Source organism: Bos javanicus, chromosome 10 (assembly GCF_032452875.1).
Source record: "Bos javanicus breed banteng chromosome 10, ARS-OSU_banteng_1.0, whole genome shotgun sequence".
Classification (NCBI taxonomy): Eukaryota; Metazoa; Chordata; class Mammalia; order Artiodactyla; family Bovidae; genus Bos; species Bos javanicus.
This window is the reverse complement of record NC_083877.1, coordinates 62,009,991-62,036,448: the sequence shown is the minus strand read 5'-3', so window position 1 is coordinate 62,036,448 and position 26,458 is coordinate 62,009,991. Positions and strand designations below refer to the sequence as shown.

The 26,458-nt window shown below is 42.9% G+C and overlaps 1 long non-coding RNA gene across 2 annotated transcripts in view; it reads right to left on the bottom strand.

Moving 5' to 3' along the window:
- Positions 1-14,775: 14,775 nt before the first annotated feature.
- The window catches only part of LOC133254694 (uncharacterized), a 37,995-nt gene continuing 26,312 nt past the window's right edge, over positions 14,776-26,458 (bottom strand). For both annotated transcript variants that reach the window (XR_009738742.1, XR_009738743.1), the window contains one exon: positions 14,776-24,509. This is a non-coding gene — a long non-coding RNA (uncharacterized LOC133254694). The remainder of the gene's footprint in view (positions 24,510-26,458) is intronic.

Here is a 26,458-nt window from a genome sequence, read left to right as displayed (position 1 = left end):
TGCTTCCAATTATACATCAGTACTAGTGGGAGACCCTCAGGAAAATCCCCATCTGTGTCTGAGGCCCTCTGACTTCACCATGTAACTATCTGTCCTTCCCGTCAGAAGCAGATGGAATTAATAGATTATGACAATTGCCTATTGTTCTAAGCAAGTTGCGCCAAGATCTGTATGCCTTTTTCCCAGAAGATGGACGGCAGAGCACAATGAGGAATGAGAATGTGTAATGTCTGCGACTTTCTGGTGAAAAGTCCCTCTTTGTTTGGAAGTCATGCGCTAGCTTGACTTTCTGTGTTCTACTGGTTAGTATAAGAATCTTGATCCTCAGTGTCCCTGATGAAATTAGATTCATGATTGGGTGTCATCAGGGTCTCTCCGTTTTCTGCCTTAAGCATAAGGCAGGGGTCAGAACGTCTCCTCCTTTGGAAAGGAAAATTCTTCAGGCCTGCAGACCACCCCCACCCCTGCACCAGAGAACCAGGCACTCATCTGTCATCAGTCCAACCCACCACAGAGAAAGCCAAGTCATCCAGGGCTCAGACATTCTAATGATTGAAGGATTCACCTTCAGGCAGAGGCTAGAAGCCTCTGGGTGGGGATATCTTGCTATTCCTTTTTTTTTTTTTTTTTTTTTAATATTTGGTTGCACCAGGTCTTAATTGCAGCAAACAAACTCTCAATTGTGGCAGGTGGAATCTAGTTTCCTCACCAGGGGTCGAACCCAAGCTCCCTGCATTGGGAGCTCAGAGTCCTAGCCAGTGAACCACGAGCAAAGTCCCTGGCTAGTCTTACCTTAGTCTTTGATAGTGTAGTCTTTGATGGGGAATAAGGATGAGGCCCTTGCCTTTGGGTTTCTCTGAAATCTTGATCTTACTTTAGGTGGCCTGTACTCAAAAGAATGTCACCCTGCAATTCATATATTGATAGTTTCTAAGTCAGTATGAATACACTTTTTCACAGCAATTAATTGTATATAGTTCACTTCTGTTTCAATGTTGTCATTGTTCAGTCACTCAGTCATGTCTGACTCTGCAACCCCATGGACTGCATGCAGCACACCAGGCTTCCCTGTCCTTCACTATCTCCCGGAGTTTGCTCAAACTCATGTGCATTGAATCAGTGATGCCATCCAACTATCTCATCCTCCATTTCAATAAGCAGAGCATTTTTTAATGAGGAAATGCCTCGTTTGTATCTACAATTGGTATCTGTTGATACCAATTATTAATCCTTGTTTACCCCTTGCACTTACAAAAGTTGCCTGCCTAGAACTCCATATGGAACCTAGGAAGATGGAATAAACTAAACTATTTTTTGCATCTACCGTGTGTCAAGCACTGTGCTAGGGCTTCCATATATTACTATTAAACTTAATTTTCAGCCTGACCTTGGAAAAATAACCTTCATTGTCATCCCTATTATACACTATAAAACTAAGAATCATATAGGATCACTTAGTCTATTCAGTCAGCATTTACTACCTATTAATTTTAAGGAGGAGGAGAAATAAGAGGGGAAATAAAGAAGCAGAGAGACTAAGCTAATCTAAGCCCTTGATCCTCACATTGGCATCACCTAGATTCAGTGTTCCGGCCTGGAGAAATCCCAGGGACAGCGGAGCCTGGTGGGCTGCTGTCTATGGGGTCGCACAGAGTCGGAGACAGCTGAAGCGACTTAGCAGCAGCAGCAGCAGATTCATTAGAAATGCAGGTTCCTGGGCAGCTTCTGATCTACTTGCGTCAGACTGTATGAAACAAGATCCCAGGTGATCCACGTGTAGTTTAAAGTCTGAGAGGCAGTATGTACCCAATTAAAACCCGATCCAGTAGGAAGGAAAGAGAGGAAAAGAAAATCTCTATGGGAAAGACAAAGCTGTGAGACATGTGAAAACAAAAATCTTTAGACATTGGGCTGTGTCTGGCAGATAGAGAGGCCGGTTGGGGAAGTAGCAGTTTAGTGTTTTTAGTTTGTTTATATTTCCCTGTGGCTTTTAAATTATTTCCCCTTTTAATGTTTTTTAGGTGAATACAGTACAACTTTGAATTTCATTTTCAATTATTCTTCATTTCAGGTCTGATCCTGACCTTTCTCTGCACCATGAAGATTCCAGGCTCCCACATAAGTTGCTACTTTATCAAACCTGTTGAGCTTCACTAAATTGAAAGACCCGATGTGATTCCTGATTCTGTGTGAAGAGAACCAGGCTTCCGGCGCTAGTGTCTTCAACCTCGCCCATCAGGTTATTAGTGTGGGATACCTGGCCCTAAAGGGGCTTCCCTAGTGGCTCAGATGGCAAAGGATCTGCCTGCAATGCAGGAGACCCAGGTTTGATCCCCAGAAAATCCTCTGGGGAAGGGAATGGCAACCCACTTCAGTATCCTTGCCTGGAGAATTCCATGGACAGAGGAGCCTGGAGAGCTACAGTCCATAGGGTCTCAAAAAGTTGGACATGATTGAGCAACTTTCACTTCACTCAGTCCTGACAACCTGCTTTCACCTAGAAAAGCATACAGCAGTCAAATTTGGGGCAGCAAATTGGGCTCCATGAGATGCTCAGAGTCTAGGGGGCCACTGTGCATGTTCTGCAGCCACCGTGGGGTCCCATAGAGCCTTGTTACTCAGTGTGTGAGTCAATAGGCAGGCAGCACTAGCAGCACGGAGGAGCCTGTTAGAACGCAGCCTGGACACCTCTCTCTTAGACCTACTGAATCGGAATCAGATGTGAGTGATTCATGTGTACTTCAAAGGCTGACAACACTGCCGTGACAGTATTCACATTATTTTTTATAACTTCTTCCCTCAAACTGATCCCTCTTCTGAGTCTGCTCAGGCTGCTATAACGAAATACCATTGACTGGGTGACTCATTAAAAAAAAAAAAAGGCATTTATTTCTCACAATTCTGGCGGCCGAAAATCTAAGTCAGGAGCTGAAGGCTGAGGACCCTGTTCTAGGTCACAGACCTCCTTGTATACCCACATGGTGAAGGAAGGGCCAGCCCAGCTTTCCAGAGCATCTTCTATAGGAACACCAACTCAATTCATGAGGGCTCCCTCTTCATGACCTAATCACCTCCTCAAGGCCTACCTTCTAATATCGCCACCTTGTGGTAATTTCAACACATGAATGAGGGCGGTGAGAAATACACCAAGATCACAGGACCTTTCAAATCTATCCTTAGCACGATACAGAGAGACAGGGTTAAAATTCGGCATATTTTTCTACAAATATCTCCCAGGCCAGACCTCCCAAAGTGCCTCAGGAGACAGTGTGATGCTGAAGAGATGCCAAATGCAATTTTTGGCAGAGGCAGAGCAAAAATCCTGGATTATCTACTCTGTGCTAGAGGGCAGAGGGATGTTAACCTTTTCTGGGTCTTGTTTACTCAATTATAGAGCCATTTACGCCATAGGTGTTTCCCCAAATCTGACTCCCAGGTTTGAACCCAAATATAAAAGATTTCACTACCATATAATTTGGAGCCTGAGGGATTTTCGTATTCAATAACTAGTTTGGTCTTAGTGTTACTGAGAGCAGGATCTTCTTTTTGTAGATATGTAGAAAAATGACTGGCTTTATCACGTAACCTGGCAACTCCGCTCCTAGGTATACATCCAAGAGAAATGAAAACATAGAGTCATACAAAACCTTGGGCTTGAATGTTCATAGTGGTGTTATTCACAATAGCCCCCAAATGAACACAACCCAAGTGTCTATCAACTGACGAATGGATAAATAAATGAGGTATGTCCATACAATAGAATGTTATTTAGCCATAAAAAGAAATGAAGTCCTGATGCATTCTATGAAATGGGTGACCCTTAAAAATATTATGCTAAGTTAAATAAGCCAGACCCGAAAGGACAAATATTGTAGGATTCCATTTACATGAATTGTCTATTACAGACAAGTCCATAGAAACAGAAAGTAGATCAGTGGTTGCCAGGGGCTGAATGAGGGGTGGAGGAGGACTGGAGAAAGACTGCTAATGGGTATGGATTTTTTTTTTCAGGGTGTTGAAAAAGTGATGATGGTGATGACTGCATAACCCCGTAAAACACTAAAAAACAAAAAACGCTGCACTGTAGACATTCAATTGTACAGTGTATGAATTATATCATAATAAAGTTGTTTTAGGAAATGACTGACTCTGAGACAAGAGAAGCTTTATGTTTGAGATGAAAGTCAGCTGAAGGGGGTATGCAGCCCTGCCCAGGACAAGAGACAAGGAGAGGTACAGTTCCATGGCAATCAACTTCTGTCTTAGAGGCTTCAGCTGAGCATGAGATATGCTTCTTCATACCCAAGATCCCAGAATGAAGGTGACTTCAGCATAATCCCCTGATTGGGGCAGGTTATTTCTGACACTAATCACTTCTTTCCCCCCACAAAATGAGCCTCACTTAGTTTTATACTAAGTCACTTGGCCAGATATCTCTCTACTGTGGTAATAGTAAAGGAAATAATATCTATTGGAAATATGCTGTTAATTGTCCTTGGTTCTAAGTTGAGCTTAAGCTCCTTGTGGGGAGTTACTAGACCCTGAGAGCTGCTCAAGTGAATCAACTCTACCTTGTAAGGAAGTCCCATTGCAGACTAACGACAGGCATTGTCATCTGCAGTGCAGATTTCTAGTGCATAGTAAAAAATGCACGGACACTGGTTCATAAGAATTTCAAAACAGTGACTGTAGAGCAGGCACCGGGATCTTCCAAGTGTGCCACTCTGTGCAGTATAACCCTGGGTGGATAAATAGAGGAGAGAGGGAGAGATGGAGAAGCTCTCATTCTTACATGCTGCTGCTGCTGCTGCTGCTGCTCAGTCGCTTCAGTTGTGTCCAACTCTGTGCGACCCCATAGATGGCAGCCCACCAGGCTCCCCCATCCCTGGGATTCTCCAGGCAAGAACACTGGAGTGGGTTCCCATTCCTTCTCCAATGCACGAAAGTGAAAAGTGAAAGTGAAGTCGCTCAGTCGTGTCCAACTCGTAGCAACCCCATGGACTGTAGCCCACCAGGCTCCTCCGTCCATGGGAGTTTCCAGGCAAGAGTACTGGAGTGCGGTGTCACTGCCTTCTCTGCTCATTCTTATATACTTGAAGATAATTCCATGTCCTTTATTGAACATGCTATTTCTTGTTAATAAAAGCTACTTCAAGATGGTATATTTCTAAGGAGTGCATAGAAGTAATAGTATAAAGTGTAATTTGATTCTTTTTAGGAACTCTTCAAGTGTTTCATTAACATAGTCCATTTCAAGGGCTTTACTTTGCCAATTATTTTACCTCCCAACATTACTGTAATGTTGAAAGACAAAAATTTAGCATCCATTTTACTTACAGAAAAATTGTCAAGTAAAGCCTTTTAGAGAGAATACCCAAAGGCAGGGAAGCATAGTGGGAGAGAGAGCATTTTACACTTCTCCTGTTTCTTCTTAGAGCAAGCTATTCTTGCCTGGAGAATCCCAGATACAGAGGAGCCTGGTGGGCTGCCATCTATGGGGTCGCACAGAGTCGGACATGACTGAAGCAACTCAGCAGCAGCAGCAGCATGATAAATATGAGAGTAGTCTGGAAAGACTGCACATCAGTTCATAATATTGATATGTGCAATAACAATAGTAATAACAATTACCAAATGACATGTTATCAAATGTTTACAATGCACCAGGTACTGTGATAATCCCTTTGCATATTTTATGTTTGATTTTTACTCCAAAACTCTTGCCTGAATTGCTTGCTTGTTCACTCAGAGGTAAGTACTTACCTGTGTCAGATTGTGTGCTTGTGTGTTGGCACAGTGCGAGTCTAAATTAGCTTTCATAAACAGTAATTCTCTTTTAACAGAAATATTTTATGTTAGCAGTTGCACAATTATCCCAAAGTTGACCACTGGTCATACTGTGAACCTAAAATGGCCTCCTGCTTCAGACAGGCAGCATGGTGTGATGGTGAAGAATTCAGGCACAAGGGTCAGGATATCTGGGATTCAATCTCGGTCATAACTGCTCACCAGCTGTGCAACCTTGAGCTGATCAATTATCCTCTTTATGACGTGGCTTCCCTTTTTATAAAATGGAGATGACAGTAGTACTCACCACGGAGTTATTGTGAGGACCAAATGAGTATATATCTGAAGCAAAGGTCCCCAACCCCTGGGCCGCAAACCAGTACTGGTCCTCGGCTAGGAAATGGGCTGTACAGCAGGAGGTGAGCGGCAGGCTGGGCGAGTCATCGAAGCCTCTGTTCCCATTACTCCCCATCCTCGAGTTACCACCTTAATCACCCTGCTGCCCCATCAAAGAAATTTTATCATCCATGAAACTGGTTCCTGGTTGCCAATAGGTTGGGGACTGCAAATCTAACGTATTGTATTATAGTAGCATTAACTGTTGCTATTGTTACTGTTTGGAGAAGGCAATGGCACCCCACTCTAGTACTCTTGCCTGGAAAATCCCATGGACGGAGGAGCCTGGTAGGCTGCAGTCCATGAGGTCGCTAAGAGTCGGACACGACTGAGCGACTTCACTTTCACCTTTCACTTTCATGCATTGGAGAAGGAAATGGCAACCCACTCCAGGGTTCTTGCCTGGAGAACCCCAGGGACAGAGGAGCGTGGTAGGAGGCCGTCTCTGGGGTCGCACAGAGTGGGTCATGACTGAAGTGACTTAGCAGCATCAGCAGCAGCAGCATCGTTACTGTTTGGAGAAGGCAATGGCACCCCACTCCAGCACTCTTGCCTGGCAAATCCCATGGTTGGAGGAGCCTGGTAGGCTGCAGTCCATGGGGTCCCTAGGAGTCGGACACAACTGAGCGACTTCACTTTGACTTTTTACTTTCATGCATTGGAGGAGGAAATGGCAACCCACTCCAGTGTTCTTGCCTGGAGAATCCCAGGGATGGGGGAGCCTGGTGGGCTGCCATCTATGGGGTCGCACAGAGTCGGACACGACTGAAGCGACTTAGCAGCAGCAGGAGAAGCATTGTTACTGTTATTACGTAAAACATCTGACCTTAACATCAGGGGTTATGGAGACTGTCCACCAGTGTTGTTTCTATGTATGCAGCATGTCTTGATAACATACTAAGTTATATTTAAGTACAATGCATGGTGTTTCTCTAAGAAGCAAGATAACAAGCCACCAGGGCAGAATGAATAGTGGGAAATGATGGGGCTATGGAGGCTGACTCCTGGACCAGAAAAAATAGGTAAGCACAGTGCTAAGCTCTTTTAAACAGTGCTTAAATCAACATCAATCTTAGTCATGATTCTAGCCATAGTTGGCTTCCAACTGCAGGGTACTAGGGAACCAGATAATCATCATGAAAACCTCTTTCTGGGGAGTAAAATGCCATAACTGGGTTGGGGTCAGGGGTAAAACTTCCCATTCCACATAGGAGGAGAAAGTCATCAAGAATAAGGCAGAACTGGGACTTTCTGGTGGTCCAGTGGCTAAGACTCCATGCTCCCAACACAGGGGGCCAAGGTTTGATCCCTGGTCAGGGAACTGATCCCACATGCCACAAATGAGAGATCACGTGAGTCCCCACGGATCAAGGATTCTGCATGCCGCAACTGAGACCCAGTGTAGCCAAATAAATACAAACATTTTTTTTTTAAATACTGAGGCAGAGCCATAAAGCCCCAACTCCTAGGGCCTGGAAACAGCAGGACTTCAAGTCCTAGAAGGGCCAGGAGCTGGGCAGAAAGTAAGCTGTCGTTTGGGAGACTCTGATTTCACGTGTCCCTCCAAGGGCACCGATTAGTCTGCATCTCATTTGTGGGTGAAGAGCGATGTCAGCAGTCCTGCAGGTGTGACTGGGCCAGGTCTGTAATGGTAGCACAAATTGGAGTGTGCACCTCCTGGTAGAGAAAGACGGCATGGCTGTGGACACACGGTCAGCCTCCATCAGCGCTGGAAAAGAACAGAATCAAGGTGAAGTCTCCAGGGAGGAAATCACTGGTCCAGCAGTGAGGAAATAGGGACCCAAAGGCTGAGGAGCAAGATGGCGGCAGCCTCACCAGCCCAGCCTCCCTTGCCTCCTGTGCCCACCTGACCCCTAGTCACCACTCAGACCCTGGTAACCCTGTGAACCCTGTGTGTTGTGACCCCTCTGGTCAAGAATGACCTCTCTGTTTCCACTTAGGTGAAGTGCACTTGCTTTCAAGGCCGACCTCAGATTCCACGTACATTATATGCTGACCTTGGTCTGCCCCTTCTTTGGGGGAGTTTGCTGGGCACCTGGCAGTGACTTAGAGAGGGTGCAGGTGAGGGAAGAGGTGAAAGCTCCATGTGTGTGCATGCTCAGTCGCTCAGTCATGCTTGACTCTTTGTGACCCCATTAACTGTAGCCCACCAGGCTCCTCTGTCCATGGAATTTTCCCGGCAAGAATACTGGTTGCCACTTCCTATTCTAGGGGAATCTTCCCAGCCCAGGGATCAAACCTGCGTCTCTTGCGTCTCCTGAATCAGCAGGCGGTTCTTTACCACCATGCCACCTGGAAGGCTCCAGAGCTGATGCCAAACACTGGAGTTTTATTGGCCCTCTTAGAACCTCCCTTCCTTTGTTGCCTTAAAAACCTAAAGGAACATATTTTTTGTTTGTTTATGTTTTTATCTGTTTAGCTTTTAAAACTTGTTTTGGCTGTGTCGGGTCTTGGTTGCTGCACACGTTGCTTTCTCTAGTTGCAGTGAGCTAGGGCTACTCTTCTTTACAGTGTACAGGCTCCTCTTGTTGCAGAGCATGGGCTCTAGAGCTCGGGCTTCCATAATTGTAGCGCATGGGCCTCGTTGCCTTGGGGCATGTGGAATTTTCCCAGATCAGAGATCAAACCCATGTCCCCTGCATTGGCAGGCAGATTCCCTGCACAGGACCACCAGGGAAGTCCAAGCAACATGTTTTAAGTAATGTGAGTCTGTCCTCCCCATCTTCACATTTGCCTTGAGTCTATAGGTTGTCTTTATGCTACTCTTTTTACATTTCAAGACTGAAGTTAATTTTACCCAAATACTGTTTAAATAAAAATATTGGAAGAAACCAGAATATAATTTGTCTTGGACCTAAATCTCTGAACTGGCCTTAGCTAGATATTTGCACATCAGTCACATAGTAGGAACTCCAAAATGCTTGTTAATGTGTAGACAGATAAAAGAATTTTTATTAATATTCTGAGCTTGTCGTGGGCTATTGTCTAAGGGTTCTGTTGAATGAGAAGAATCAGTATATTAGGATAATATATTTACATAATGAGGTTTCTAAAAATGTTTAGTGTGTCTTTGAGCAGAAATCATCACCTTCATCTTGGATTCTGTGTCACCGTGCCCAGGTGTCAACCTGAGTCTAAAGGAAGAGGCAGAGGGGAGAAGATTCAAGGCCCTGATCTAGGATGGAATCAGGAGAATGGGAGCCCCTGGGGATGGCCCAGCTGTGGTACATAAACGTACAGTTTTAGTTCCCCCTATTGCTCAGACGTTTTGCCCACACGTATCATGCTAGCTTATGTGAAGTTCACAGCCCACACCACAAAGGGCAGACGATGCCGAGCACATCCACTAATTTCACAGGGACAAAGATGAGAAGTGCCAGCAGCTTCCTGAGAGCTTTGTGAGCTGACACATTAAAACCTGCCTATTGGCAACAGCTGAAGCAGAGGGTGGCAGTAAGCACTCTGGGTGTGATGTTTTGCGAGCAACAGTTTTAGCAGCCTGCTTCTCAGAAGCGGAATGTGCTAAAAATGCCCAGGCCTGAGGTTTACCTCAAAGAGCCAGACCTGAGGTCATGAAGAATAACTTTCAGGAAAGTTAAGTAACTTTTGCAATATCAGCAATTTAACCTTTTAGCCTTAAATCTAGCAATGAACATGTGGGGTTCAATAAAGTGATGACATAAAGAAAAACACACATATTGTTTTTAATGAACTATGGTCAGCCTGGGGTGGATATCTGTCAGTCAATTGGTCAGAAATGATATTCGCTCTGGCTCTCCAAGGGAAAGATTTGAGAATTTTATGAGATGCGGAGGAGACTCTATTTGATGTATAATGAATTCAGATGGAAATTAAATGGGATATGAGTTGAAATCTGTTATTAAAGTCCAGCTGGATCTCTCTTTTGCTGATGCCCATAATGATGGTCCTAATGGTTCCTGTTTTCTTTTCACCTCCTAAAGTACACATTTATTGACGTGTTCCATTACTGTCAGAGGTGAGGGCTTTGAATTGACAATATCATCACCCTCCATGCATGCTGCTACGATTTTAGGAATTACATAGAAATGAACTATTTGTGGTTTGTCTTAAGTCTTTTTATATATATGCTCTAATTTAGTGCGATTTTCCAGGGATAATTGTTTAGAATCATTTCTGTGTTCCAGAAGGTAATGATGTCCCCTAATGAATGACTCCAATGTCTCCCATGAAACTACTAAATCATTGACAATAGAGACGTTTGTGCCTAAGAATATACAATGTGTTGATTAATCTAGTCAATAAATATCTAGTCATTAAGAGTGGCATAATGAAATCCCCATATTTTAAATCCCTGGACACAAAACCAGAATATATAAACATCATCTTAAATGCTCATCAGTAAACACCAAACACCCACATATGTGAAGGCAAGGTGAATAGAGTTATATCAGTAAACAAAAATGTCAACAACAAAAAAAGTCTCTAAAAACAGTAGAAGTTGAGTAGATACGCCAAAGAATAGCCTAATTTCCCTGATCCATGTTCTAGGTGGATTCATCTTGCCTTTTGCTGGGAAAATCCCAGCTAACCCCAGCAGTCTCATTTTCATCATCTTTTTTTTTTTTTTTTTTTTTTGGCTGCAGCATTGGTCATGCTTGTTGGTCAATGACATCAGGCTTGGCCAGATCTCCTGGCACAGAAATCTCTCTTTTATACAATACACAGCAAGCACTCATAAGCCTTGTAACATGATTTGAAGAAGACCACAGGACTACTATTCTCTTGTTACCCTCCAGCCTTATAATCTTGATTCTCTCTCCAAACCGTTTGAAATGAATCAGGATGTTCCCATATGCGAGTGTACGTGAAAGCTTTTGAACATGTGACTGTGTGCTCAGTTGTGTCTCCAACTTTTTGTGACCCCATGAACTGTAGCCTGCTGGGCTCCGCTGTCCATGGGATTTTTCAGGCAAGAATCCTGGAGTGAGTTATCATTTCTTCTTCCAGGAGTCTTCCCAATCCAGGGACTGAACCCATATCTCCTGCATTGGCAGGCGGTTCCTTACCACTGAGCCACCAAGGAGGCTTAGAGCTTCACAATCCCCTGGTAGCTTTATATTATAATAAAATAATAAATAATAAAAAGAAACAGACCCAAGTGAATTTCCAGGCTAACAGTACCTTGACCCTTGTCTTCTGGAGGCATTCCACATCTGGATCACTTGTAGATAAACCTGGGAGGCCATCTGTGAATGAAAGAGGCTTAAAAATTCACTCTAGATCGACTTTCTTGTGGAAATATATTCATGTCATCTAACATCTTAGCCAGGAATCCTTGCATTTCACCAAACAGAACTCCATTCAAAATAGGCTAAGGCAACCAGGCAATTCCATTGGCAGCAACTGCTCCTAGGGATGAAAGGTGAAGATCAAGAACTGAGGCTGCTTGTCTGACCCTAAGTGAACCCGTACTCTTCTCTCTGTAGACTGAGACACTTCTCTGCTTCCCCAAGCTTTCAGCTTGCATGAAATTTTGCTTGGCTCCAAATTTACATGACTTCAGTCCTTATTTCCTCTATTACATAACTCCAGGCTTCTTGAATTGTGTCCACAGACCAGTCTTGCTTCCTCCATCTTCCACCCACAAATGGAGACCCTAAATAAACATCTGGTGACCCAAACTCTGTGTCAGTGCCTGCTTCCAGCAACTCAAAATCTCACAGTGCCAATAGATTAAAATGTATGTCAGACTAAGACATACGGGGAACATAAGTTCAAAGCAACAGAACTAACACACATGTGAACCGGGGCTGCTCAGAAAAGATTCTCTAGGAAGGAATGGCATTGGAATTGAATCTGGAGAATGAATAGAAAATTGAGGCAGCAAGCAGCATAACATAATCAGATGCAGGAAATGAATTGTGCAAAAACAAGGAAGCAGGTTCTGGGCATAGTGAGTTTTTGTCATTTGGGTCTCATTTCCAACATTGCCTCCTCCAGAAGACTTCTCAGACCTTCTAATTTAGAGTAGCCACTGCTATCCCTGCTCAAGTCACTCTAACATCCCGTGGAAATGTTTAGAAGTGCAACTGGAAAGTCTATGGGGAATAGACCAGAAAGGGCTGAGTTTCAAAGCTTAATTCTGAGAGCCACAGGAAGGCTTTGGGAGATTGGAAGTGCACGTCCTGTAGCATCCGAGTTGTGCTTTAGAAATGTACTTGGCCGCTGCATGAAGACATTAATGAAATGGGGTAAGAGTGGTGACAGGAGGATCAGTTCAGAGGCTTTGCCCTGATATGAATTTAAAAGATAACAAGCAAAAGAAGTTGTGAAAGACTGTGTAAAGCAATGGTTCTCAAATGTTAAAGTGGATCTGAATCACCTGGGCATCTTGCTAAAATGCACATTTTGGAGCAGGAGGTCTGAGATGGGGCTCACAACTGTATTTCCAACAAGCCTCTTGATGATGAGAGCACTGCTAGTCTCCGGGGACATCAAGAATCTCTTTGGCAAGCTATTAACCAGCAGGTGATGTGTGCTACCCTAATACAAGAGGGCTACAGATGTTCATAATTCTGTAAGGCAAAACCATGCTCTGATAGCCAATAACCAGGATAGACATGCATAGGTCTTTGATGCATAGACAGTTGGAGACACGCCAGTCACAGAGATGGCTATCTCATCTCAAATGACCATAAACCTCTCCAAGAATGATGTTCGGGTATGTAGTTAGTGTAACGATTGCTTCGTGTCACCTGCTATTGACCAGGAATTAGATAATTTAACTACAAATGGATTGAGTCAGCTTTTGGCTTCTGCAGGAGCTCTAGAGTCATCACAGTTTCAGCTGTTGTTAGTCCATCCAAAACGTGGTTTCCACAGGAAAAACTCCACAGCTAGCCAAATTCTTCTCTAGGTTATAATTAGGAACCTTATTAGTAAAACCAATGATCAAATATACCTTCAAATGGCGAAATTGGATGAGCGCATCTGAACGCTTAATTATCCCATTGAAGTCAGCTATAAAAGACAGCTCTATTAGGGTTACACATGAGGACATGCACACCAGCCTTAAGCAGCACTGCCCATTTTCAGCCTAGACAGTTGATGTCTTCTTCTCTCCCCCTCCTTTATTTCCCCTCTCCTCCCTCTGCCCCCGCATCCACTAGACGTTTGTCACAGCAGTATATGGAATCCCTAGTACCTGACATTGAACCCCCATTATTTTGAAATTTAGTTTTCTTTCTTCTGTCTGTAAATGTCATTGGAGAAAACTTGGAAAAGCTACAGATTGTTAGCTTTTAGATTTTAATGTGATATTAAGTCTCTGTGTCTATTGATATATTGCTGCCAAATAAAATGGACATTACCTTGTGTCTTCTATACATTTGAATGGTGCCTTAAAACTTCTTCATTCTATACATACGCATGTGTTTCTGCATGTATTGCTATAGTAGAACTTGGATTCACACACACCAACATACTTTAACTTTAAAAATAAGATTTTTTAAACTAGGTACTCTGGGGGAAGAATACATATATTTACATCTAATTATGTGGCAGTCATCTGGATTTTAGTTTTTAATTGTCTCTTCAGGAAAAATGAAAAGTGTGGTTTTGCTATTCTCAGTTCACATTTGGTAACATGCACTCTGCAAAGAATAAATACTTGCAAATACTGTGAAATATCACTGGGACTGACAATCTCATGCAGGGAGGAAGGACAGGAAATATTAATTATAAGGTTGTGATTCGATTTGGAAGACTCTAAGAGTAGCATCTAAATTTAGAGTGAATGTGCCATAGGGTGTTAGTAATCTGCCCCTCACTGCTAGTCATTTCCGCTTGGATCCTGAACTTGGTTTAATTAAGATTGAACCTTGTGAATTGAACAACACATAACATTGTTAAAAGAACAAAATGAAAGGATTGCAGTGTTTTAGAGTGAAATTAGAAATTCTATATAGGGCTGATAGCCATTTCTGAGGCAAAAATAATACTACAAGTGGGTTAGAGTACATGAAACTGCATTGGAAATATAGAGCATTATAAATGTAGGGGATTATTACTATTATTATTTAAAAGAATGCTGCAAGAGGGAAAGAGGCCTCTTGGTGGGAGAATCATAAATCTTCGGGCTGGGAAAATAAAATAAGTGCATACCTCTGGCAGAGGAAATAATACAAGTGTGGAAAGCAAACAGCAGCCAAGTAAAACCCTTTCAAATATCCGTCGCCGAAGTGTTTTCACGTGCACCAGTTGGATGTTACAGGCCATTGGAGCTCAGCCACGCTGTGGTTATCACCAGGGGATTTTTTTCGTTCCCACAGAATATTTCCAGAAGACCCAGAACAAGGGCTCAGAGTGCTATCATAACATTATTATTGCACAGGCATCTGGGATTTGCATACTGTAATTAGTGGTAGATTTAGTACAGGGTTAGTAAAGCTGGAGCTTCAAGGCCCCGGGAATGCAGGGAGTTGCAGAGTATCCAGGTGGCGAGTAGAAAGCAGGTGGCAAGAGGAACCATTTCTGTTTAAGTGTTTTGGGCAAATTGCCTGAAGAGATCACAGAAGAATGGGTCCTGAATTGCCAGGGCTCCAGGCATTGGTTGTGATTTCTCTTCTCACTCGAAATAAATAGGTATATCCATACCTGTTTCCGTGTTTGAAACAAGGATAAGGCATCTGACTTCTTTCTTTTGATTCATCTGTTTCCATATAACATGAAGTTTACTAAAAGTTGATCTGTCTCAGCTATTCAGTAGAAATTCTAAAATGCTCACAAGTTGAATTTACCAATCAGTCTTCAAGCCCTATTAGAGAAAATACAGTAAGTCCCCTACATACGAATCTTCAACTTGTGAACTTTCAAAGATGTGAATGTGGGTGCAAGCCCCTGTATGCCAGCTGTTGTACTGTACTAAAGAATCCACGCCAAGGCAGGAGACCTGGGGTCCATCCCTGGGTCGGGGAGATCCCCAGGAGAAGGGAACAGCTACCTTCTCCAGTATTCTTGCCTGGAGAATCCCATGGACAGAGGAGCCTGGTGGGCTACAGTCCATTGGGTCACAAAGAGTCGAACACGACTGAGTGACTAAGCGAACACACACAGCACCCACTGTCCTTTTCAAGGTATTGTACTGTAAGATTAAAAATGTTTTTATTTTTGTGTTTGCTTTTATGTATTATTTGTATAAAAGGTACAATAAACCTATTACAGTGCAGTACTATATAGCCAATTGTGTTAGTTGGGTATCTACACTTTGTTGGGCTCAGTTGGGAAAAAATCTGCCTGCAACGCAGGAGACCCGGATTCAATTCCTGGGTCAGGAAGATCCCCTGGAGAAGGAAATGGCAACCCACTCCAGTATTCTTGCCTGGAGAATCTCATGGACAGAGGAGCCTGGCGGGCTATAGTCCATGGGGTAGCAAGAGTCGGACACGACTTAGTGACAAAACCACCACCACCACTTTGTTGGACTTATAAACAAATGGGACTTATGAATGAGCTCTCAGGGTAGAATTCTTTACTATGTCGTGGACTTGCTGTTCATTAGTCAATAGACCTCTTAGAAAAGTTTAGACATTTTGGTCTCAGAAACTGGTGCAATACCCTGGGGGTGACGGTGCATCAACTCTAACATTACTACAGGGCTCCTTGGCCACATGCTCAGTCCAGGCTTATTAATTCTCCCTCCATTTCTGTTCACATATCAAATGTCTACATTTTTGCCAGCCCTGCTATCAGTCTTTTTTAGATATATTTTCATGACAACCCTAAAAGATAGGTATGAATATCATTCTCATGTTGGAGAACCCAGGGGCAGCCACAAAGCTAGTAAGCGGTTTAGTCTTGATTTAAAACAGGCAATCTGCCTCGGAGTCTGACATCTTACACCATTGGTTGCACCGCCTCAGTGAGCTGAAGCTCTCGTAACCTCCTGCTGGCCTCCCTTCTCCAATGTATCTTGGTTCCAGTTCATGCATTAAACCAGTGCTTCTCAACCAGGGACTATCTTTTATCCCAGCAGATATCTGGCAAGGATGGAGACAGTCGTGATAGTCAGGATCGGGGAGGTGCAATTGCATCTAGTGGACAGAGGCCAGAAATGCTGCTAAACATCCCACAGTGCACCGGCAGCCCCACAACAGAGAGTTATCCAGTTCCAGATGTCAACGGCACCACTGTTGAGAAATGCTATGTTATTTAGTATCAATAATCCGTTTCAAACACATCATCCCCCTATCGCGCGACTCCTCCTTATTCCTTTCCAGATCAAATATATAAGCTTTGGACTTGAATTCTCTGCCTCCCATAAGATGCCCTTTTCTATTTCTCCACTTACAGTTTTTCAGTTATGCCACCACCATCTCCATCCCTATATAGCCTGTTGCCTGTACACTGACCCTAGAGACTGCAAATGTGGGCTTTGCTTCTGGCTCTGTCACCACTGGCGCATTAGGTAGCCTCTCTAGAACTCAGTCTCCTCATCTGTTAAATGATGAAATTGGGCTAAAATGTCTCTTGGACCCCTTCTAGCAGGGACACTTGCTCTGGTTCCCCTTGGCAGGAGGAGACAGCCCCAGAGAAAGGCTGGTCTCTGCCTGGCACCTGACTGATAATCAGGTTTGTTCCTAGAAGAACCAGGAACAGACGAACTGTGAGGACAGAGACCAAGACTGCAGACAGGAAGGGTGAAAAGAGGTCCAGAGTCACAGGAAAGAGGTAGAATGTGAGCTACGACAAGACAAAAAATTTTGCAGTGAAGGTCATGAACAAAGACAGGAGGAGTCAAGTAGGAATTCGGAGGCTCCTTCTCAGCCTGTGTTAGATTGGCATTGCTTGCTATAAGTCAAGATTGAAAGTGGACTCTGCGGGGTCTGCATTTCATGTGGCACTGCCCAAGGTGACCAGAATGGGGAGGGGGAGCTGTTCTCAGAAGAAATGGGATGTGAAGAGTGATGATGACAGGACCTCAGTTTAGTAATCAAAACACTCACCAGATTTAGACTCCATGAGTCTAATCAGCAGTAAGCCCTGGCTCCACCTACTATCCAGTTTCATGCGGTCTTCTCCTTTCAGAGACCCCTAATAAGACCCCCTGAAAAGAGGCCTCCATGTTGGCTTCTGGCCACTTCCCTAGGATGAAGAAATTCTTTTTTTTATCTCTGTCCCTGAGCCTCCTTGGTACTTTTCCTTCTTTGAGAGACTAGATAATAATACTCTAAACAACTGGAGTTTGTGTGTATGTGTATGTGTGTGTGTGTGTAAAACAATCTCAAATGTTCAGAAAAATTGCAAGAACAGTACAAGAATGTTTTTTTTTTTTTTCCTGAACCATTGAAGAGTGACTTGTTAACATGATGCCCCATCACTCTTGAATGCTTCAGTATACAATCCTTACAAACGAGGACCTTCTACTATAGGATCCAATGTGTATGTGCTCCTGCGTGCTCAGTTGTGTCCCCACAGGCTCAGAGAACCCTGCAGGCTCCTCTGTCCATGAGATTCTCCAGGCAAGAATACTGGAGTGGGTTGCCATTTCCTCCTCCAGGGGATCTTCCCAACCCAAGGATCAAACCCATGTCTCTGGCATCTCCTTCATTGGCAGGTGGATTCTTTACCCCTGAGCCACCTGGAAAGCCCCACATGACTCAATACAACCACCAAAACCAGGATTGTAACATTGACACACCAGTACCATCTTATTTTCAGATCCATTGCAGTATCACCTGTTGTCACAATAATATCATTTATAGCAAAATAAACCAGTCTGAAATCACAAGTTGCATTTAGTTACCATGTCTCTTTAGTGTTCTTCAATTTGAAGACTGTTGAATCTTTCAGATCCTGATAATTTAAAAATTACAGAAAAGCTATTTTGTAGATTGGTCCTCAATTTGGGGTTGTCGATGACTTTGCACAATTAGATTCTGATTACGCATCTTTGGTTTTGGTGGGAACGACCCCAAAGTGATGTTGTGTTCTTTTCACTGTGTCCTATTAGGTGGCATGTGATTTCAATTAGGTGGAAATGTGATTCAACATCACATTACTGATTGTCAAGTAATAATCAGCTGATCAGTTGTCTGTCTGCTCACTGCAGATTTACCTTATTTCCTTCGTGTTTAATAAGTATTTTGTAGGAAGGTACTTTGAGCTTTTAGAGTCTGCTGCTGCTGCTGCTAAGTCACTTCAGTCGTGTCCGACTCTGTGTGACCCCATAGACGACAGCCCACCAGGCTCCCCCATCCCTGGGATTCTCCAGGCAAGAACACTGGAGTGGGTTGCCATTTCCTTCTTCAATGCATGCAAGTGAAAGGTGAAAGTGAAGTTGCTCAGTTATGTCCGACTCTTAGCGACCCCATGGACTGCAGCCTACCAGGCTCCTCCGTCCATAGGATTTTCCAGGCAAGAGTACTGGAGTGGGGTGCCATTGCCTTCTCACTTTCAACATATTCATTTGCTTATTGATATCCGTATGGACTCACAGACACCTCACATTCAGTGGCTTATATTCAATTACAATCATGATTTATTTTGATGCTCGAACTGTCCCAGTTTTGTTCAATAGGAACCCCTCAGGCTACATTCTGTGTCCTTTGACATGTCCCATCATTCATCGGGTATATCATTACTTTCTGGCACAATGTGGTGTTCTGGGATTACTTATAATTTCTCTGCCCCATTGCCGGGGCTTCTTCAGAGGTCCTTTTGAATGGAGAATGACATTTAGTTTCCAAGATCTAGACGTTTGATATGTTTATTGCTACTGGGTTGTCACTGCTCCCAGATTCTCTTTGTGAGCAGAGCTAGAGAATATATGCATGTCATACATTTACACCCAATTATATATCAAGAACTCTGATTTCACATCAATATCTCCAATTTCAATCTAACACCATACGGTTCACGCTATTTTTTTTTCTCTTTTCATATTTATAACTACCTTCCCTGCCAATGAGAAACCTTGTTCCTATTATTTTTAAAATACTTAGCTATTTGCTCAAACCTCCTGTCTGTATCCAACACCCTGTTGCTACTAGATTAATCGCCCTCTGCTCTTTATCCCATTCAGACTCTGACACCACATGCTGGTCTGTGTCTCCCTCACATGCCCCTCCCTCACATGGATGTCCTCCTCAGCTGTCTCAGGCTCCAACAATCCCACATCAGGCCACCGCTGATGCTGCCGCTCTGCCGAGGCTCTTCTCACTCTGTCCCACCACCAGCACTGGCTCTTCCTATGTACACACAGGGACAGCATCCTCATTCTTCTCAGGTTCTGACATCCTACACCACACACATCCACACGCATAACTTCCTCACCTCACTGAGCCTCTGATACCTCTGTACAGTACAGTACAGTTCAGTAGCTCAGTCGTGTCCGACTCTGCGACCCCATGAACTGCAGCACGCCAGGCCTCCCTATCCATCACCAACTCCTGGAGTTAACTCAAACTCATGTCCATCAAGTCAGTGATCCCATCCAATCATCTCATCTTCTGTCATCTCCTTCTCCTTCCACCTTCAATCTCTCCCAGCATCAGGGTCTTTTCAAATGAGTCAGTTCTTTGCATCAGGTGGCCAAAATATTGGAGTTTCAGCTTCGAAATCAGTCCTTCCAGTGAAAATTCAGGGCTGATTTCCTTTATGATTGACTGGTTGGAACTTCTTGCAGTCCAAGGGACTCTCAAGAGTCTTCTCCAACACCATAATTCAAAAACATCAATTCCTCAGCCCTCAGCTTTCTTTATAGTCCAACTCTCACATCCATACATGACTACTGGAAAAACCATAGCCTTGACTAGACAGACCTTTGTTGGCAAAGTAATGTCTTGCTTTTTAATACGCTGTCTAGGTTGGTCATAACTTTTCTTTCAAGGAGTAAGCATCTTTTAATTTCATGGCTGCAATCACCATCTGCAGTGCTTTTGGAGCCCAGAAAAATTAAGTCTGCCACTGTTTCCACTGTTTCCGCATTTGCCATGAATTGATGGGACCAGACGCCATGATCTTTGTTTTCTGGATGTTGAGCTTTAAGCCAACATTTTCACTCTCCTCTTTCACTTTCATCAAGAGGCTTTTTAGTGCCTCTTCCGGAGAAGGCAATGGCACCCCACTCCAGCACTCTTGCCTGGAAAATCCCATGGATGGAGGAGCCTGGTGGGCTGCATTCCATGGGGTCGCAAAGAGTCAGACACGACTGAGCGACTTCCCTTTCACTTTTCACTTTCCTGCATTGGAGAAGGAAATGGCAACCCACTCCAGTGTTCTTGTCTGGAGCATCCAAGGGACGGTGGAGCCTGGTGGGCTGCCGTCTATGGGGTCTCACAGAGTCGGACACGACTGAATCGACTTAGCAGTAGCAGTAGCAGTAGTGCCTCTTCAATTTCTGCCATAAGGGTGGTGTCATCTGCATATCTGAGGTTATTGATATTTCTCCCCACAATCTTGATTCCAGCTTGTGCTTCATCCAGCCCAGCACTTCTCATGATGTACTCTGCATATAAGTTAAATAAGCAGGGTGACAATATACAGCTTTGACATACTCCTTTTCCTATTTGGAACCAGTCTGTTGTTCCACGTCAGTTCTAACTATTGCTTCCTGACCTGCATACAGATTTCTCAAGAGGCAGGTCAGGTGGTCTGGTATTCCCTCCTCTTTCAGAATTTTCCACAGTTTATTGTGATCCACACAATCAAAGGCTTAAGCATAGTCAACGAAGCAGAAATAGACATTTTTCTGGAACTCTCTTGCTTTTTTGATGATCCAGCAGATGTTGGCAATTTGACCTCTGGTTTTTATGCCTTTTCTAAAACCAGCTTGAACATCTTGGAGTTCACAGTTCATGTATTGTTGAAGCCTGGCTTGGAGAATTTTGAGCATTACTTTACTAGCATGTGAGATGAGTGCAATTGTGCAGTAGTTTGAGCATTCTTTGGTATTGCCTTACTTTGGGATTGGAATGAAAACTGACCTTTTCCAGTCCTGTAGTCACTGCTGAGTTTTTCCAAATTTGCTGGCATATTAAGTGCAGCACTTTCACAGCATCATCTCTTAGGATTTGAAATAGCTCCACTGGAATTCCATCACCTCCATTAGCTTTGTTCATAGTGATGCTTCCCATTTGAAGCCCATTTAACTTCACATTCCAGGATGTCTGGCTCTAGGTGAGTGATCACATCTTTGTGATTATCTGGGTTGTGAAGATATTTTTGGTACAGTTCTTCTGTGTATTCTTGCCACCTCTTCTCAATATCTTATGCATCTTTTAGGTCCACACCATTTCTGTCCTTTATTGAGCACATCTTTGCATGAAATGTTCCCTTGATATCTCTAATTTTCTTGAAGAGATCTCTAGTCTTTCCCATTCTATTGTTTTCCTCTATTTCTTTGCACTGAAGAAGGCTTTCTTATCTCTCCTTGCTATTCTTTGGAACTCTGCATTCAGATGCTTATATCTTCCCTTTTCTCCTTTGTTTTCACTTCTTGTCACAGCTATTTGTAAGGCCTCCTCAGATAGCCATTTTGCCTTTTTGCATTTCTTTTTCTTGGAGATGGTCTTGCTCCCTGTCTCCTGAACAATGTCATGAACCTCCGTCCATAGTTCATCAGGCACTCTGTCTATCAGATCTAGTCCCTTAAATCTATTTCTCACTTCTACTGTATAATCATTAGGGATTTGATTTAGGTCATACTTGAATGGTCTAGTGGTTTTCCCTACTTTCTTCAATTTAAGTCTGAATTTGACAATAAGGAGTTCATGATCTGAGCTACAGTCAGCTCCCAGTCTTGTTTTTGCTGACTGTATAGGGCTTCATCTTTGGCTGCAAAGAATATAATCAATCTGATTTTGGTGTTGACCATCTGGTGATGTCCATGTGTAGAGTCTTCTCTTGTGTTTTTGGAAGAGGGTGTTTGCTACGACCAGTGCGTTCTCTTGGCAAAACTCTATTAGCCTTGCCCTGCTTCATTCTGTACTCCAAGACCAAATTTGCCTGTTACTCCAGGTGTTTCTTGACTTCCTACTTTTGCTTCCAGTCCCCTATAATGAAAAGGACATCTTTTGGGGGTGTTAGTTCTAGAAGGTCTTGTAGGTCTTCATAGAACCGTTCAGCTTCTTCAGCATTACTGGTCGGGACATAGACATCAATTATTGTGATACTGAATGGTTTGCCTTGGAAACGAACAGAGATCATTCTGTCATTTATGAGCTTGCATCCAAGTACTGCATTTTGGACTCTTGTTGACTATGATGGCTACGCCATTTCTTCTAAGGGATTCTTGCCTGCAGTAAGAATACCTCTGTACAGCATCTGCCTATCTTGCTGTGATTTTGGGGGTCTACACCAGACCACAACCCACCTGTTGGATAACCTCCTCACCCTACATGGGCTACGATGCTACACCAGGACCCCTCTTACCATGTGGGTGCTTATAGTCCACCCACCTAATGACTTTTGAACTGAAGTGTTTAGAAAGAGAAGGGATGTGACGTGATATGGCAGAGAGGAAAGAGGAAAGGAAAGAAAGGGAAAGAGGAAGAGAACCACTGCTCCTGGGGTAGTGTGTTGTGTGCACTCCTAGGTCAGTCAGTGCTCAGTGTAAAAAGCAAACCCCTCCAGGTATTTTAAGCAGGGGATATTTGCTTTAGGTAACTGGATGCTTACAGGCTCCATGAGGGATGCAGCAGCAGATTCTAGGCTGAGCCTTTGGGAATGATTTTTGAAAACATGCAGGACTGAGGCTGGTGTTGGATCATGCTGGTTGCCATCCCTTCCACAGCAGTGTCCAGTGGTGGTTTAGTCTCTAAGTCCTGTCCGATTCTTTGCAACCCCATGGACTGTAGCCCACCAGGCTCCTCTGTCCATTGGACTTCCCAGGCAAGAATACTGGAGTGGGTTGCCATTTCCTTCTCCAGGGGTTCTTCCTGACCCAGGGATCAGACCCGGGTCTCCTGCATTGTGGGTGGATTCTTTACCAACTGAGCCATCAGGAAAGGCAGCCCCTTCCACACCACCTTAAAACCTTGAAAGGACACCCAAAAATGTTATCCATGTATCAGGGAGTCAAAGAAAGAGAGTTGCTGCTACCACCAGGTTACTCCACACCCAGGAACTGAAGAATAAATTCCAGAAATTGCCACAGATAAGCTACAATCTTGCTAACCTATGGCAGCAACCTGAAACTGATCCTGTGCTTCTTACTTCTGTTTTCTAAGTCACACAAGTGCATCTCATTGGAGGATACTAATTCATCTGGGGCTTGAAAAGTTTCAGTAGATGTTTTTGGTTCACATAAATTTGTTTTGTTTTGTTCCTTAGGGTTCATTTTATTTTTAGATGTCCAACCTATTCGAACAGAAGGAAGATGAAATGGAGATCAGTGGCCAATCCCAGAAACTTCCCTCTCTATTATTATATCCAGTTATTTATCATGTTAGGGGATCTATGCTTTGTATAAACCCAATGAAATATTGGCATCTTAGTACACAAAATATTCAGATCTTTTTGTGAGTGTTCCAAATATATCCAATATTTAATTTCTAAGTCAATATATAATTTCTAAGTTCCAAATATATACATTATTTAATTTCTAAAGTCAAACAGAAAATATTACCAAGGAACTCCAAGTCCTGACATGGACACTGGGATATAGCCTTATGTCCATCCCAGGTTTGCTTCTGGCGTCCTAGCCTCCTCATTCATCTCCTAATCAGCAGCCTTCAAACCCCATTTCTTTTCTTTTTTTTTTTTAATGTTTATTTATTTGTAATTGATTGATGATTGGTTTACAATATTGGTTTGTCCCATTTCTTTTTTTAACCATCACTTTTCCTTTTCTTTCCAATTTCCCCTCCATCCTCTTAGACTCTTCTTCCATTTGTTTCCTTTTACATTTTCAAGCTACTACCCTCTCATTCTCAGCACACATGAACATGAACAAGATTTTATTTTATGGCTTCTTCTCCACCTTTTATGACTCACCATTGGCAGGAGAACATAGGTCCATTCAGATTTAACAAACCATAATTGACTTTACCTAAGGCAGTCAAGTGAGTTATTATCCATAAGAGTGTTTAGTCCCAGGATGCCTGCAGATGCTCCTCCCTGATACCCTCATATCCCTCGACCATGTCCTGCACCACCGTCTTCCAGAGTGTTTTCACTTCCGGTAACTGGCATCTCTTTGCTGCATCTCTTTGCTGGAGGGCTGCCCTCAGGCTGCTGGTATCCACATTGCCTTTTGTGGAAGGTGGAGAGTCAGCAGTGCCTGGAAAAGTCCATGTTCTTTCCCTGAGCATCATAAACAACGACTAAGGAAGGGAGGAATAAAGAAATACTTCAGCTCTTCAGGCACCTGGTAGGGTTGCTGTGAGGCACGACTCCAGAGCAAGCCCAGCTACACCACGTTACCTGCCATTTGACTTGCTTGATGTCTCACATCTGGTTGGCCCACTTTACTGTTGCCTTTCTGTCTTTTATTGGAAATACTTCCTAATAAATCGCTTTCACATGAACCCTCTGGGACCTACTCTGAAGACTCTAACCTAAGACATTTGGAGAGACTGCATCCACTCTTTCAGTCCCCTTCCAAACAGGGCAGTGTGTCAGGGTGCATACTCCTAATGCCTCTACTTCCATCAGCATGGGCTTGTTTAACAGTTTCCATTTCTATTTGGAGGAACTTTGTATTACCCACTGAAACTATTATTAACACAAAACAATCAGAGAGGCTAATAAGAGTCTAAATTTGCACATGATTTTCTTTTTTTTTAAATCTTATTCTTTAATGAGCTGATAGAAATGAAAAAGCTTCAACTTTTCTAGAAATAAAGTAATACAAAGTACAGCCAAGAAGGAATGCTGTTTCTTATCCAATTAACAAAGATTTTATTCCATTCTGGCAAAGGTAAGGTGAGACACAGTCATACACTCCTGGTGGGAGTGTAAATTGATACCACCCCCAAGAAAAGCAATTTGTCAAAATATGTCAAGAGTCTCAGAGATGTTCCAGCACTTGGGCTCAATTCGTACACATTTAGAAACCTATCCTGAGAAAAATACTTTGAAATTTTGGGTAAAGATTTATGCACAAAGACACCCTCTTTCTTTCACCTCAACATTTTTGGCAATAAGCATGTATTAGTTTTCTCATGAAAAAACATATGCTTTAAATCATCACACAAGTTGTCTATCCCTTTAATGTTTCCAGGACCCACACTTTCAAACCATGCTTGTTTTTTTACTTTATCCTCATAATACCAGTTTTAGGATTTACTTCAAGAGGAAACTTTCTTGTAAACAATTCATTGAAAGGCAGGTGATATTCTATATTAAGCTCTATGAAAATGTCTTAAACGCACTCTGGGTACACAGTTCTCTTTGTATCTGAGTCTCTCTACTGCTATTCCGTCATTATACATTTATACGGAAAGAAAACTTGTGGAATTTTTAAAGTATTCCTCCATCCTGAGTGTCTATCCTGTCAAAAAACCATAGGAGATGTTATATAAGTCATATAATGCACTCATAATGTTCTTTCAGCCTTCACATTTGCCAAGAAGAAAACAAGGGATGGAAAGACAATGAATCAGTGAACCTGCAAACGTAAAACTTGAGTGAAAAAAAAAGGTAATTAAACAGTATGGTAAAAAAGTACATGCAAAATATAATCAGAACACTATTCCATTATGGGGTTTATCCAATTTTCTTAAGGAGTATGAACATTATAAGGAAATCTATGTTTTATTCCTATGTAACACTTAATAATCAATTAAATGATATCTGTATATAATGTAAAACAGATTTTTTTCTGTATTATAATTCCCAGGCTTCTAGTCTAAATAAGCCTCCTAGTCCCACGTTATCCTAAGCCATCTCAGAAAAGGATCAAACAGTACCATATAAATCTTTAAAAAAATAAAAGATTAGAATGAAAATTGCCATCCTTTCCAATTCTATATTCATTGCAGATATACTCTGATTCTCTGGGTAGATTGACTATAAAGGTTTTAGAAGTGATAATAGATATAATGTGTCATCGGTGACTGAGACAAGAGAACAATAAATGAGGAAATAGCAAGCGAATACACTTGGGTAGTGAGCCCCTGAAGTGGGAGAAAGGTTTAAAAGAAAGGATCAGGGAAAAGGATGAGATAAATGCAGGAAAATGAGCTGCAGTGGGTGGCCAGGAAGTCAGCAGCTGGTGTTTAAGTGTGGCCAAGAGAGAGGAGAAGAGAGAAAGTACTGAAGAGGGACTTGA